The sequence below is a fragment of the Eleutherodactylus coqui genome, chromosome 5, assembly GCF_035609145.1.
Source record: "Eleutherodactylus coqui strain aEleCoq1 chromosome 5, aEleCoq1.hap1, whole genome shotgun sequence".
In the NCBI taxonomy this organism is placed as follows: domain Eukaryota; kingdom Metazoa; phylum Chordata; class Amphibia; order Anura; family Eleutherodactylidae; genus Eleutherodactylus; species Eleutherodactylus coqui.
Genome location: NC_089841.1, coordinates 39,994,271 through 40,009,021, shown reverse-complemented (window position 1 = coordinate 40,009,021; position 14,751 = coordinate 39,994,271). Strand labels below are relative to the sequence as shown.

The following is a 14,751-nucleotide window of genomic DNA, read 5'->3' as shown; positions in this document are numbered from 1 at the left end:
TCAGGTTATAATGTATTTCTTTTTTCCGTATCAAAGGAGAATTTAATATTAGAGATTATGGGTAACATGAAGGCTCAACTTCAGGTATATTTTCAGAACCGAGAGGACACTGCAGACCTGGTTACTTCCATCTCTGTGCGAACCCCAGAATTGCATATTGGCATAGCTGATCATCTGTCCCCTATCATGCTTATTATCTATGGATAGGTAAATTCCTGATATTAAGCATGATGGCCATATCTTCCCCATTGGAGTGCCTACAAATCTTCCCTGCATATACTCAACCTGCCTTGACGACCTTAGAAAAAGATCAACGGGAGTGTGTTTCTGCAGAGGCTTTAAAACTGAGTAGGTTCCTTATACAAATTGTCATACTACAGAGATATGCTTCAGCATAAAGCTGTCCTATTCACCTCAGTGACTCTGCACGAATCAAGACCTTGGGTAGCGTTTCCCAAATCTGGTTTCTTTCTTTTATTTTTATCCTATTTACTTTACAATACTGTTGTTGTATATGCCTGTATAACCTAATCTACATTGTAACATCCGTTTCTGTATATTTTTGTATACTTATATATATATTTGCACTAATAGTCTTTTTTAGAATTAATCTGCAATTTATTAGTTAGCCTTGTCTGTTTTAAAAACGAATCATGACACCAAAAGCTGTGTTCATAATTTATAAGTCTGGGTTCCAGTTTACCTGTAAAAGCTGGTGGTGGCAGCGGTAACGCGTGGGTATTGCAGAGTACGGGGGCAGTTAGAACGAATCAGGTGGTGATTTGAGCTTTTGTTTCACATCCATGCAAAAACCCAGGAAAGCTGGGTATAAATCAGTCTGTATTCTAATGACTCCACGCTTGCAATCCCGTAGAGTGATCGATCGAGGCTCTGCTGTGACAAGTTAGTACCGATGAGAGCCCTCGGAATGGTCGATCCATGACAAAATCGACGATAGAGGCGGGGAGATTCTGATGATGTCACATTATATCATTTTTGTCTATGGTGATGAAAAATTATTTGATTGGAGGGGTGATAGACTCTGATAATATCTATAGAGATATTTATTACTCTCTCCCCATATACAGGATTACACAGTAGTGAAGAAGACCTCTAGTGATGGCTGTCAGACCCCTGTGTGTGATGGATGGGGAAGATCCTTGAGCCCAATCACGGGGCCCCCACCTCACCCCCTGATACATGAGGACATCAATGTACAGAAGATTCTTGAACTCACCAACAAGATGATTGAGCTGCTGACTGGAGAGGTGACGCTGCAGGGAATGCTGGGACATTATACAGTAACAGCACTGGAGGCTTCTGGGTGATGACTGTATATTGTGTTGTCAGGTTCCTATAAGGTGTCAGGATGTCGCTGTCTATTTCTCCATGGAGGAGTGGGAGTATTTAGAAGGACACAAGGATCTGTACAAGGAGGCCATGATGAAGACCCGCCAGCCGCTCTCATCACCAGGTAATAGACAGGACTAAATACACGGAGACTTTATTATCTGTATGTAAAGAATGACTTCAGTGTCTGTCTGTGTTTCCTCCAGTTCCATCCAGTAAGAGAAGCCCACCAGAGAGATGTCCTCTTCTTCCACAGGACCACCAGGTAGATGGAGATGTCCTTCTGATGTGTAGAAGGCTGTGAAGCTCTTGTCTTCAGTCTTATTAGATGTCTTCTACTTGTGTGATGAGGCCGGTGGAGATGGCAGGATTACTGCTGACCAGAGACATTGCAGGTTGTCTGGATCTTCTCCCAGTTTTCTGGCAGTGGAGACTGCTGGTGGGAATAAGGAGCCAACAGGATGGATTTATATCTATCTGCTCCTTTATGTCCCCCGAGATAAACAGCGAATGTGTCTGGTAGCCGCTGATCTCCTCTACTAAGACAACGTGCAGTGTGTCTAGCCATGCCGGATATACATGAGTATGAGGTTCCTGAGGGGTCATTGAGCCGCCATCTAATATATATGTCCGGCTTCTAGACCTGCAGCCATGTGGCTCAGATAACTACTCCTGTCAGGTCGTTTTTAGTCATCATGATGATTAATAAGCTTTTCTGGTCATGTAAAACCATCCACACAACTTCTCCAACCGTCTGCTGACTTTTACAATATTTGTCTCCCAGCTTTTGTATCAGGATGAAGATCTGACTGATATTAATACTACAGAGACAAATGTGAGCAGCGATCAGCGGTGTAAAGAGGAGATTCCTACAGGTAATCGCCCAGGTGAGTAGTAACCACTAAATACAGCAGAGAGGAGTCACAGATTCTCCTCAGTCAGCGGCTGCAGATATGCTATTCTGTGGTCTGTGGGATTATTAGGGATGACAGATCCTGCAGTCCGGGCCCCGTCCTCCCAGCTGATTCATCCTGTAAGCCTGTTGGTGGAAGTAGATATATGAAGTAGATATTTCAGTGTTTCCTTTGCTGGTTCTATCTCTGCTCCACTTCCTCTCGCTGTCGGGGTACCCCAGGGCTCGGTCCTTGGTCCCCTTCTTTTCTCTATCTATACTGCCCCAATTGGACAAACCATCCACAGATTCGGCCTCCAATACCATCTCTATGCTGACGACACCCAACTATACACCTCCTCTCGTGAGATCTCTGGACCATTCCTCCAAAATATCACCGACTGTCTGTCCGCTGTCTCTAACACTATGTCCTCCCTTTTTCTCAAACTAAACCTCTCTAAAACTGACCTCCTTGTCTTTCCACCTTCTAACCGACCTCCCCTCAACATCTCCATTCCAGTGTCTGGCACCATCATAACCCCCCGACGGCATGCCCGATGCCTTGGGGTCACACTGGACTCTGACCTCTCCTTTGCCCCCCATATCCAATCTCTAGCCCAAACATGCCACATGCACCTCAGAAATATTGCTAAAATACGTCCGTTCCTAACCACGGACACGCTAAAGACGCTCGTGGTTGCGCTCATCCACTCCCGGCTTGACTACTGCAACTCGCTACTCATTGGCCTCCCCCGTACTAGACTCGCTCCGCTCCAATCCATACTAAATGCAGCAGCTAGACTCATTTTTCTATCCAGTCGTTACTCAGACGCCTCTGCATTATGCCAGTCGCTGCATTGGCTGCCCATCCACTGCAGAACTAAATTTAAACTCCTCTACCTCACTCACAAAGCTCTGCATGGCGCTGCGCCACCATACATCACCTCCCTACTGTCAGTACACCACCCAGCCCGCTCACTCCGATCGGCTAACACACTAAGACTAAACACCCCTGTAATACGAACCTCACACGCTCGCCTACAGGACTTCACCAGAGCAGCACCCATCCTCTGGAATGCTCTACCCCAAGGCATCCGGACAATTCCCGATGCACGAAATTTCAGACGTGCCTTAAAAACGCACCTCTTCAGGGAAGCATACCAAATCTCCTGACCTAGTCCCTCGCCCCTCCCTATGGTGCTCCACCCTGTTTGCCTTCTGATAAATGATCTGTACATAATATTTCCTATTGCCTGTGTTCCCCACCCCCTGCACCTCCTGTACCACCCTCAACCCATTTGTGTCTAACCCAATGTACCTTATATTGTAATTGTTGTATTGTTTTGCATTTATCCATGCCTGAAAGCGCTGCGGAATAAGTTGGCGCTATACAAATAAAGATTATTATTATTATCATTATATGAGACTGCAGGCCCCCAGTCATCAGGGCACTATGTCACCTTTGTTGACAGGTGCGCCATTAGCATTTGCCTTCTTTCCCTGTCACTACCCCAACTCTGTGCCTCCAGATTACCCCAGGAGAGAACTCTGGTAGAACAATGGGGGATTAATAGCTAAGGGTGCTTTTACACGGGACAGTCAATCATTCAGATTCCCATGATCCATACTACAATGTAATGGCTCATTTAACCCCTTGAGTGGCGGGTTTCCTACCACCCTGTCGTGCCCACCAGGGCAGGTTTTTTAAAATGGTCTAATCATTGAATTTCAACTAATTTTGCAGTTGCGTCTCAAGAGCCATAACTTTTTCATTTTTCCATTGACATGGCCATATAAGGGCTTGTTTTTTGTGGGACAAGTTGTGATTTTTTAAACAGGAGGGAGGAAAAAAAGAAATGGGGAAAAAAGAAAAAAAGGGGCCATGTCATTAAGGGGTTAAATAATGTATTAACTTCCTTCTCTGGGTCATTACAACGCACACGGATACCACATGTGTGATTGTATTTTTGATTTTTTACAAAGTAAAGGGAGACAAGTGTTTTTATAATTTTTTTTTTAAATATTTTTTTAACTTTTTTTTTTTTTTTTAAACTTTTTTTTTTTTTTTTGTCCCTCTAGGGGACTTCCGCAGGGACCCATCAGGACCCCTGATCACATTCCGGGGGTCCGATGGTGACAGCCCTTTACATGCTGCAGTGACAGCCCTTTACATGCTGCAGTCACATAGACTGCAGCATGTAAAGGGTTAACACAGCAGAGATCGGAGGTTTTCTCTGATCTCTGCTGTAAGAGCTGGTACCTAGCTGTCCTCTGATAGCCAAGAACCAGCTCTCCCTGTCACAGAGACCATCGGCTTGCTTCTGACAAGCCGATGGTCTCTATGGCAACCTGTAAACAAAGCAGGACATTGCCGATATGCCGGCAATATCTTCTGCTGGTTTTTCAAAGCCCTTGCTTTGTTCTCTGTGGGTCTGTGCAGGCAGAGCACACTGTCACAGCTTGTGGCATTGTGCTCTGCAGCTCCCATAGTGATACATAGCCCGGAAATCTTCCGGGCTATGACGCTATGAGCAGTGGAGCACGTCCCGGAAAATTTCCGGGCGTGCCACTCAAGGGGTTAAATGCAACGATTGTAGCTCAAAATTCGTTCAAATGAGCGAAAGTCATCCATAATAATTATGTGTAAACGCGAAGCCATCGTACACTATTCGTTCACTTGTTGTTGGTAGCTGAGTATCTGCCTGCATACACATAGTCACTAGTTTGTTCGCTTGTCGTTAGGTTTAAACATCAGTTGTTCAGTCGTTCCAACAATTCAGTCAAAAGCCAATCCACACACTGCCACAGTAGACAATGGCATTTTCTTTGCACTAATTAAAATCCGCCCACCTAGAGATTCTCTGCATATACACAGGCCCACTGGAGCAAACAATGGTCCACTTATCTTATCTATGCCCACTTTACATGTAAACACTACTAACAACACAGCAAAGGAGGGAAATGGTGAAGGATTTCGCACGATTATCTTTACGTGTAAACACTCATCATTTGAAAGCAAAAAAGTCGTTGAGGTGTTTGTTTAAACGACAAGTGTCACGTGTAAATGGGCCTTCAGTACATGCCGCCACTGAACAACGAATGATAATTCTTTCTCTTATCATTCGACCTTCAATTTATGCATGCATAAAAACTGAATGACAATCAGCCCGATGTTTACTTTCTGTAAATAGATGTCACAAGTCGCATTTAGTGAACCGAAATAGTCGTATCACTGCGCGCCGTCACTGCTCACCTGCTGCTGGGGCTACAGTTAGGCATCGCTGCCATTCACTCTCTATACACCTCCCTCTGCTTACTCGCAGGCTTTTGCCTGTGGGATTCCGGCACGCTGCGGCTTGGCTTAAAGAGCCAATGTGCGCTCCCTTTACTCGTCCCCTTCCAATTCGGTTCCTGCACTTCCTATATTAGGCATCCCCCATAGTCTGGGTGTCTAAGCAGTTGGCTCTCGCCCTGCCATTTGTGGTAAAGCCCATGTTTGTGTGTTCTGGTTTTGACCCTTTCCTGTACTGACTATCCTGACTTCTGTGCCCCCTGACCTCAGCTCTGTATATTGGACTCTGGTTTATCTGCTGCCTGCCCGGACTATTAGCCTGGACCTCGGTTATGTACGTGGGCTGTCAGCTCCTACTAAAACCCTTCTATTTACTACGTGTCCGGTCAGACCTTCAGGTACCGCGTCTTAGCCCAGTGCAGCATGAGAAGCCAAATACTGGGGCTATCTGTGTGTAATGGCCTGAGGACCCCAAAGCAGAGCCAGTTTCCCACTTGGAGGGGTTAAACATGAAAACTGGGGTCTCCCAGGTGTTACCACCTCAGTTAGCCCACAGCCATACCGGTACGTTGCCGGTTGGATCCAAATCCGCCTGTCTGACAGGTTGAGCCTTTTGCTATAAGTTTGGCTTGGTGCAAACCAGAACCTCAAGCAGTTCATCTTGGCCAAACCCACTAAAATGACATATGGCTGAAAAAAAAGAGGATGTCAGGGTACGCATAATGCTTTGCAAACAGCTTTCGCAGCCGGAGGTCAGAGCCAATATAAAAGGCTCTGCGCCATAACGTCAGCAGCCATGTTAGCCGGGGATAGAGGTGTAATAAGATCTCTGTGAGGGACCATGTGGACATCAGGACTGTTATAGTACACACACATAGATAGAAGGGGAGCAGAACTGAGCAGGAGAGCAGAGTACTGAGCAGTGAACAGGAGAGCAGAGTACTGAGCAGTGAACAGGAGAGCAGAGTACTGAGCAGTGAACAGGAGAGCAGAGTACTGAGCAGTGAACAGGAGAGCAGAGTACTGAGCAGTGAGCAAGAGAGCAGAGTACTGAGCAAGAGAGCAGAGTACTGAGCAGTGAGCAAGAGAGCAGAGTACTGAGCAGTGAGCAAGAGAGCAGAGTACTGAGCAGTGAGCAAGAGAGCAGAGTACTGAGCAGTGAGCAAGAGAGCAGAGTACTGAGCAGTGAGCAGGAGAGCAGAGTACTGAGCAGGAGAGCAGAGTACTGAGCAGTGAGCAGGAGAGCAGAGTACTGAGCAGTGAGCAGGAGAGCAGAGTACTGAGCAGCCGGGAAACAAGCTAGAAAGTGCAGGGAGAGGAAGCAACTCGGGTCAGTCTGTGATACAGAACTGTGTTTGCCAGCCAGGTCAGCCAGTCACTGCAGTCATTGCTGGACTGGTATTGCGGTTATTACAGGTTTTGTTCTTGCAGTTCAGCAACAGTCTACATCGGTGTATGCTCAGCATCTTGTTCATCACAATGTAAAGTGAGCAAGGGTTGTGTTTTTAAAAAAAAGTATTAAAACCCTGCGCAGAGCCGCGTGCATCTGTTATCAATGTAGTACTAGTAGTACTAGGCGGCCATGTGCCCTAGTACTAGTAGCAGCGACGGCCGTGTGCCCTAGTACTAGTAGCAGCAGCGGCCGTGTGCCCTAGTACTAGTAGCAGCGGCGGCCGTGTGCCCTAGTACTAGTAGCAGCGGCGGCCGTGCGCCCTAGTACTAGTAGCAGCGGCGGCCGTGCGCCCTAGTACTAGTAGCAGCGGCGGCCGTGCGCCCTAGTACTAGTAGCAGCGGCGGCCGTGTGCCCTAGTACTAGTAGCAGCGGCGGCCGTGCGCCCTAGTACTAGTAGCAGCGGCGGCCGTGCGCCCTAGTACTAGTAGCAGCGGCGGCCGTGTGCCCTAGTACTAGTAGCAGCGGCGGCCGTGCGCCCTAGTACTAGTAGCAGCGGTGGCCGTGTGCCCTAGTACTAGTAGCAGCGGCGGCCGTGTGCCCTAGTACTAGTAGCAGCGGCGGCCGTGTGCCCTAGTACTAGTAGCAGCGGCGGCCGTGTGCCCTAGTACTAGTAGCAGCGGCGGCCGTGTGCCCTAGTACTAGTAGCAGCGGCGGCCGTGTGCCCTAGTACTAGTAGCAGCGGCGGCCGTGTGCCCTAGTACTAGTAGCAGCGGCGGCCGTGTGGCCCTATACTAGTAGCAGCGGCGCCCGTGTGGCCCTAGTACTAGTAGCAGCGGCGCCCGTGTGGCCCTAGTACTAGTAGCAGCGGCGGCCATGTGCCCTAGTACTAGTAGCAGCGGTGGCCGTGTGCCCTAGTACTAGCAGCAGCGGCGGCCGTGTGGCCCTAGTACTAGTAGCAGCGGCGCCCGTGTGGCCCTAGTACTAGTAGCAGCGGTGGCCATGTGCCCTAGTACTAGTAGCAGCGGTGGCCATGTGCCCTAGTACTAGTAGCAGCGGTGGCCATGTGCCCTAGTACTAGTAGCAGCGGCGGCCGTGTGCCCTAGTACTAGTAGCAGCGGCGGCCATGTGCCCTAGTACTAGTAGCAGCGGTGGCCATGTGCCCTAGTACTAGTAGCAGCGGTGGCCATGTGCCCTAGTACTAGTAGCAGCGGCGGCCATGTGCCCTAGTACTAGTAGCAGCAGCGGCCATGTGCCTTATAGTAGAAGCAGCATCCACAAGCCGGGGTGGTCCATCTACCCCAGTGGGCGTGTTATTGTGGAGCATTCGGCCATTGTGGACTTGTCGGCTCTCGGTCAACTCAGGAGGAAGAATCTAACTTTACTTTAAGCCAGGATTCAGTGGATTATTGCTCCTCTACAGTTATTTGGTGCACTGATGGAGGCATCACCTTTGTCTTCACTGCCCCTCCTGCTTTGGCACCATCTTTTCACCTAAGAGATAGCACCCGGGTCAGTTTTGTACCCATACTATGTGCTGAGGATTTTTTCTTTCTCTATTTCTTCGTTTGCATATACTCCACCACTTGTGATTGGAGCCTCCTCAAGCTGCCCTACAGCCTATTGGTCGTTTGTATGATTGGGTACAACCATCCTCTATCTTAACAAGAGGATTACCCCCATCACTTCCATCACAAACCACTATGCTGTCTTTGAATATCTGATTAGTGAGCGCCACCTACCAAACATTCGGGTGCGAAAGATAAGGAAGGCACTCAACAACAATATATTAGTGATGGTGAGAAGTTGTGTGAGGACAGTCAGCTTTTGGAGTGAGCTACGGAGGTGGTGAAGGTGGATGTGGTTGCCGAGATTCATAGCTGTGGTAGTGGAAGTGGTGGTAGGGGTAGTTATGGAGGTCGATATGGTGAGGGGGAGCAAGGAGCCCATGAGACATCAGAACAGACTGAGATAGGTTGTGGAGATAATGAGGACTATGATGATGATGATGATGATGATGATATGGTATTGGATAGTATGTGGGAACCAGGTGATGACATTGTCAGAGGAGGAGGGTGGTGGTGGTATCGGCAGTCATAAAGAGCTGAGCTGAGTTGAGGTAGAGCCAGAACATCTGCAAAATCTCCCCGGGGAAGGCCTCTTGGTATGATCCACTCAGTCCCCGGCTTCTTCTGGTGAGTGCAGAAACAACGCTTTCCCCTCTGACACAATCCGTAGCCTTGCCAGGTACGCCATGGAGTACGGGATTCCCCGTTGTTTAAATCACTTTTTAATTTCAATGAATGTGGCCCATTGTTTTTGTAATTCTGCCGAGAAGTCTGGAAATATTGATATTACTGCCTTGTTGTATGTGATGGGGCTTTTCAGTCGCGCCTGTCGTAGAGCAATATCTCTGTCTCGGCAGTTGAGGAGTCGTGCCAATAATGGTCTTGGCGGTGCCCCAGGCGCAGGTGGTCTCGTTGGTACCCTGTGGGCCCTCTCCACTGCAAACATGGGTGTAAATACGTCCTCTCCTAATGTTGATTTCAGCCATTGTTGTAGGAAAGGTTCTGGAGATGAACCTTTCGTTTTTTCTGGTAGACCGATAATGCGGATATTGTTTCGCCGTAGGCGATTTTCTAAGTCATCTCTGTTGGAGTGACACTGCTCAGCTTTTTGGACTGCTGTTTGGATTTTAGCTGGAAGCGGTTGTATTTTATCCTCTGCTGCAAAGACCCTTTCCTCCATTTCATGCAACCGCCCTCTCACATTTTGCAAATCTTGGCGGAGTAGTTTGACGTCTATCTTAATCTCTTCAATTTTCCCGGTCAGGGATGTTCTGCAGGTATTGATAGCCTCTAGCACCTGATGCAGTGTTGGTTCAGGTTCTTGCTCTGATTCTGCGTCAGCATGTTTAGCTTTAACAGTTGTAGGTTTAGCCACTCTAGGTGTTGTTTCACAAGTGTCAGCTCGTCCAAAGTCTTTTAGTTTATCCATTGCAGATGTATTTTTGGCGGGTGTACTCTTACTTGCAGTTGCCTATTGCTTCGTATCTGTATTTATACGTTCGTGCTCCTTTTTATTTAAGTACTAATGGTATCGGGTTATAGGTTATAGATCAGAGAGACGCTCTCACATAGAGAAAGTTCCCAAAGTCCAGCAAAACGTTATAAATGTATATGCAGACAGGATTTCAGCCACTGTTGAGCTATCCGTCTTGTATATCTAAAAGTCGCCTGTTTTCTCTAGAGCTAGTGTTCTCTGTGATCTGCCGACTTTTCTCTGACCACTCTGCACTGCCTAATAGCCCATTTCATAAGATGGCAATTCTTTTTTTTTTTTTAAAGGAATTTTATTTAGCCAGAAATTAACAAGCATGTAAACACGGATAACTGGCACCGCAGGTGTCAGATTCAGCAGATAGTACATTGCATGAGAAACAGGGATGAGAGATAACCTTTGCCTGCGTACATATACATATTTCTTCTTGGCATACTATACCTGGCTAGTACTTTTTATTTCTTTCGACCCCCCCCCCCTTTAACCCCTTAAGGACCAGGTTGTTTTGTACCTTAAGGACCAGACAGTTTTTAGGGATTTTACCCATGTGGCGGTTTTACTGCTACATTTTTTTTCCTTTAGCTACCAAAATTATTTTTGCTGCGTTTTTTTTCCCGTGACATATAGGACTATTTTTTTTAATATCTTTGTCACTGACTTTTTTTTCCGTTTTTTAGTTTTATTGGGGGTAAGATGCTAAAAAAAATGATTTTTTTAACATTTATAGTTTTTTTTAAAATTATTTTTATATTTACAATGAAATAAAGTATGGGAATGGGTTCCTCTATTTATTTCGGACGTTTTGATATATAGTATGTATGGTTTTGGTTTACAGGGTGCATACGGCAACGGTTTTTGTTGGCGTCTGCTTTGTGTTATTCTCTTTCTTTTGTATGTATTGTTGTTTTATTCTGTTGTTTTGTCTTACTGATGTATGTAATTGTGTTTTTTACTATCCATGTCCCCCATGACGTCATATAAGTCCTCTGGGGGACATTCACTTATTTTTTTTTTTTTAACTTTATTTGACACTTTCCACTATAGCTGGGGCGTCCATAGAAGCCCTAATTATAGGGGAAAGCAACCCCTGTGGTGACATTAGTCACCTGCAGAGCTGCCAGGGTCTAGTCTGACCCTCCAGCTCTGCATAGCAGGGAATCCCGGGAGGTCACATGACCCCCCCCCCCCCCCCCCCCCGAGGCTCCCGTAGTGAAAGTACTTCTTACTTTCACTTTGCCCAGACAGTGCTCATTGAGCACTGTATATCGGGGAAGCAGAAGACAGGAAGGGTTAAAAACCCCTCCTGCCTTCTGCATCGGGTTATCAGCTGTCACTAACAGCTGATAACCCGTACCTGTCTCTGACTGATTGCAGAGGCAGGAGGCTTAGAGCACCGCCGTATTTTTACTATCGGTGGTCCTCTAAGCCCAGGACCAGCCGCCGTATATATACAGCGGCTGGTCCTTAATGGGTTAAACTCTTAACTTTATCAGTTATTACTAAACAGTAGTTTAACCTTGAATAGATCAGCTGTGATCAATCAGGAAAAAAAAACAGAAACTTAAACTTAGCCCCCCCCCTCCCCAACCCCTTGGCGCGACTCTCTTAAGAAGAACTGTGGGAATAGAGGAGAAAAAATAGTTTTCTGAGCATAGGGTTTTATCGTAGAAAGCAGATTTAACAGATGTCTCTCTTTTTATCCTTCTCTCTCCCTCACTCCCCCCCCTACTGCCTGGCTTGGCTCTCCCGACGAAGTCGCGGGGCAGCTCACCCAGCTATCCCAAATCTTGTCGAATTTTTCAGGGCACCCCCTGGCCATGTATGTCAATTTGTACATTGGGATTTCAGCATTAGCGACCCGGATCCATGCGCTCCTAGTCGGCCTCCCAGGCTGTTTCCAATTAAGTAGGATCACTTTTTTTGCATAGAAGAGTAGCAGCTTGTATAATGTACGTGTTGCTGCGGCCTCCGGCAGGTCTCCCACAAGCCCAAAGAGGCACGTTCCAGGATGCATGATCCTCGGTGCCCCTAGATGCATTTCCATGAAGACAAGCACGTCTCTCCAATATTCCTGTAGGACCGCGCACTCCCAGAACACATGCATGACCGTCCCATCCGCCACCAAACATCGTGGGCACGTTGCAGTAGGGAGCAGGCCCATGGTGCACAACCTGGAGGGGGTATAATATATGCGGTGCAGAAATTTAACTTGGATGAGCTTGTCTCTAGCGCTAACCAGGGGGGGACCAGAGCCACCCAGTATATCCTCATCCTCCCCTGAGATCAGGTCAGGGATATCCCCCTCCCATCGCTGTACGGCCCTTTCGCCTAGCGGGGCCAGCTATTGCGCCGTATGGGCATAAAAACTCGACAGCGGTTTGACAAGATTGCACATCTGCGCCAGGCTCTCCAGCCGTGTCATGGATAGTGGGATAGATAAACCTCCAAACTGAGCCCTGGCTACATTTCGCAATTGGTAGTACCTAAAGTAGGAGTTTTCGGACAGGCCGTGGGCAACCCGTAGCTGCATAAAGGTGCAAAACTTGCCCTCGCTGACTATGTCAGAGAGGACATTGACGCCCCGGCATCTCCAGAAGGCGGACTCCGGGAAGCGCTGGAAGTGTGGCAGTTTGGGCTTATTCCAGAGGGGAGTGTATGGGGATCGCGCAGTCTCCTCTGTAGTGGACAGTCTCGTGACCCGTTGCCAGGTCTCCAGTGTCACCAGCATGGGAGTAGGCAGAGGGGCGACCGAGGATGAGGGGCCGCTCAGTAGCAGCCCCCGTAGGTTCTGAGCAGGGTCCACCATTCTACGTTCCAGGCCCACTGCCGGGTTGTAATTTGACGAGCATATCCACCATCCCGCGTATAGCATTTGGCTGGCCAGGTAGTAGTAATAGAAGTGCGGTAGGGCCAGTCCCCCTCCGTTCGATGGGAGGCACAGAGTCTCCAATTTAATCCTGGGTGTAGTGCCCCTCCACAGTATGCGCAGTACGATCCCACGGAGCTTAGTGAAGAATTTTTTTGGGACTAACATAGGAGAATTATGCAGTATATACAGGAATTTTGGTAGCAGTTTCATTTTTAGCAGGTTTATTCTGCCCACCAGCGTGAGTGGGAGAGAGGCCCAGCGTGTCGCCGCCGCCCAGGCCAGGAGGGGGACCAGGTTGGAGTTGTAAAAGGCGGATAGTTCCGCTGAGACCTTTACGCCCAAGTAGGTGGTCTGGGTTGTCCAGCTCAGCGGGGCGGGCAAAGGGAGCTCGGCGGCCGCAGGGTCCACCGCCAGTAAATGAGTCTTGTCCCAGTTGACCTTAATACCAGAGTGTGCGCCAAATGTGCCGAATATAATCAGGGCTGCGTCTAGAGACGCTTCCGGGTCTTGGAGGAAGAGAAGGGTGTCATCTGCATAGAGCGCTATGCGCTCTTCGTAGTTGTTCAGTTTAAATCCCTTAACTGTTGGTGACATTCGGATTTGGATCGCAAGAGGCTCTATGGCGAGGGCAAACAAGGCGGGGGACAGAGGGCAGCCCTGTCTTGTGCCTCTGCTCAGGGAGAATTGGGCAGAGACATGTGTATTAGTTTTAATGCACATGTCTCTGCCTTTGCCTGATCTATAAATACCAGGGTGCGCCTCCCGCAGTTAGTGTGCTTGTACGACAAGTGGTTAAAGAGCCTCCTCAGGTTCATGTCCGTGCTTTTGCCAGGCATGAAGCCGGACTGGTCCGCGTGTATGATCTCTTTTAGTACCGAGTTTATACGCGTCGCCAGTATTTTTGCGATTATTTTTACGTCGTTGTTGAGAAGGGAAATGGGACGGTAAGAGCCGCAGTCCGTGGGATCTTTTCCGGTTTTAGGGATCATTATTATGAGAGCTTTACGCATTGTGTCCGGTAGCGCCCCTTCCCGCAGAATAGAATTATATAGTGTGAGGAGTCGCAGGGCCAGGATTTCCACATTTTTTTTATACCATTCCCCGGGGAGCCCATCCACGCCCAGTGATTTCCTATTGGGGAGTGCCTTAATGGCCTCCGTTATTTCTTCTATACTTAGATCCCCATCTAGGTGGGCTGCGCTGTCTCCACTCAGTGTGGGGAAGGGAATGTCATCCAGGTACGCCAGGAGCTGCGCTTCAGTGTAGCTCAGTCTGGAGGTGTACAAATCTCCATAGAATTGGGCAAACGTTTGATTAATTAGTTTGGGATCATTTAATAGAGTACCCGTGCCGTCCCGCACCGCCGTAATTGGTGGCAGTGTCTGATCCTCTCTAGCCAGGTAGGCCAGTAAGTGGCCGTTCTTGTCTCCCTGATCAAAAATCCGCTGACGGGAATACAGGAGTTTCTTCTTGGTGTATTCGATAAGCAGTAGTTTGTATTCCCGTCGCAGGGCACCCAGAATTGTAGTAGTTTCCGAGGAGGGGTCTGCTATATGCCTTGTCTCTGCCAAATCAAGGCGCCGTTCCAGGTCCAAGCGGCGGGCTCCCAGGGATCTTCTATGCTCGGCAATAGCCGAGGTAAAGGATCCCCTGGTGAAGGCTTTAAATGCATCCCATACCACTAGCTCCGAGGCCGTCCCCTCATTGACTTCCCACTACATTTCAGCCTCTTGTTCTACATACTCATGCACTTCTCTCTGTTCCAGCCACAGCGGACTCAGTCTCCACGGAGGGCGACTGCCCCCAACTCCAAGGTCAAGAACTAATTGGAGTGGGGAGTGATCTGAAATGCCTCTGGGTAGATAGGATATATCACGAACCATGGGGAGGCAGTCCGG

The 14,751-nt window shown here is 48.3% G+C and overlaps 1 protein-coding gene across 2 annotated transcripts in view; it reads left to right on the top strand.

Moving 5' to 3' along the window:
* The first annotated feature begins 2,183 nt into the window (after positions 1-2,183).
* The window catches only part of LOC136629097 (zinc finger protein 850-like), a 47,447-nt gene continuing 34,879 nt past the window's right edge, over positions 2,184-14,751 (top strand). Inside the window, exon 1 of one of the 2 annotated variants that reach the window (XM_066605229.1) lies at positions 2,184-2,237. The gene's annotated coding sequence lies outside the window, so the exon portion shown is untranslated. The remainder of the gene's footprint in view (positions 2,238-14,751) is intronic. The other variant, XM_066605230.1, reaches the window with a different exon arrangement.